Below are 882 nucleotides of genomic sequence, written 5' to 3' on the forward strand. Positions count from 1 at the left end.
ATTAGGGCTGTCAAACGATTAACATTTTTAATCGAGTTAATTACAGCTTAAAAATTAATTAATCGTAATTAATCGCAATTAATCGCAATTCAAACCATCTATATAATATGCCATATTTTTCTGTAAATTATTGTTGGAATGGAAAGATAAGACGCAAGATGGATATATATATTCAACATGCGGTACATAAGGACAGTATTTGTTTATTATAACAATAAATCAACAAGATGGCATTAACATTATTAACATTCTGTTAAAGTGATCCATGGATAGAAAGACTTGTAGTTCTTTATGAAAAATGTCAGTACAAGTTATAGAAATTTTATATTAAAACCCCTCTTAATGTTTTCGTTTTAGTAAAATTTGTAAAATTTTCAATCAAAAAATAAACTAGTAGCCCGCCATTGTTGAGGGCAATAATTACTTACACTATAAAATCAGTCGCACCCAAGCGCCAGCAGAGGGCAGCAAAACTCCACAAAACACAATTAACAAGTGGGCTTTTCACTCTACTGTCATTTAAATCTGTCTGAGCTGGGCCAAGTGCGTTAATTGCGTCAAATATTTTAACGTGATTAATTTAAAAAATTAATTAACACCCGTTAACGCGATCATTTTGACAGCCCTAATATAAATATATGAAACGATAGCAGCACAAATGACATTTTTTACAGCACAAATGAGCACACACCTAGCACAAACGAATGGCAACGTTGCGGTTCTGTTCTGCCATAGATGGGGGGTGGGGGGGCTGCGTCATTACAAATCAAAGGCATTATATCTACAAAATCGTTGCGGCACAAATAAAAATGATTCCAGCACAAACAAAAGAGACTATTTTTAGCAATTGTTAATCAAAATGGGGAACTGGTTGACCTCAGA

The sequence above is a fragment of the Corythoichthys intestinalis genome, chromosome 8 (genome assembly GCF_030265065.1).
Source record: "Corythoichthys intestinalis isolate RoL2023-P3 chromosome 8, ASM3026506v1, whole genome shotgun sequence".
In the NCBI taxonomy this organism is placed as follows: Eukaryota; Metazoa; Chordata; class Actinopteri; order Syngnathiformes; family Syngnathidae; genus Corythoichthys; species Corythoichthys intestinalis.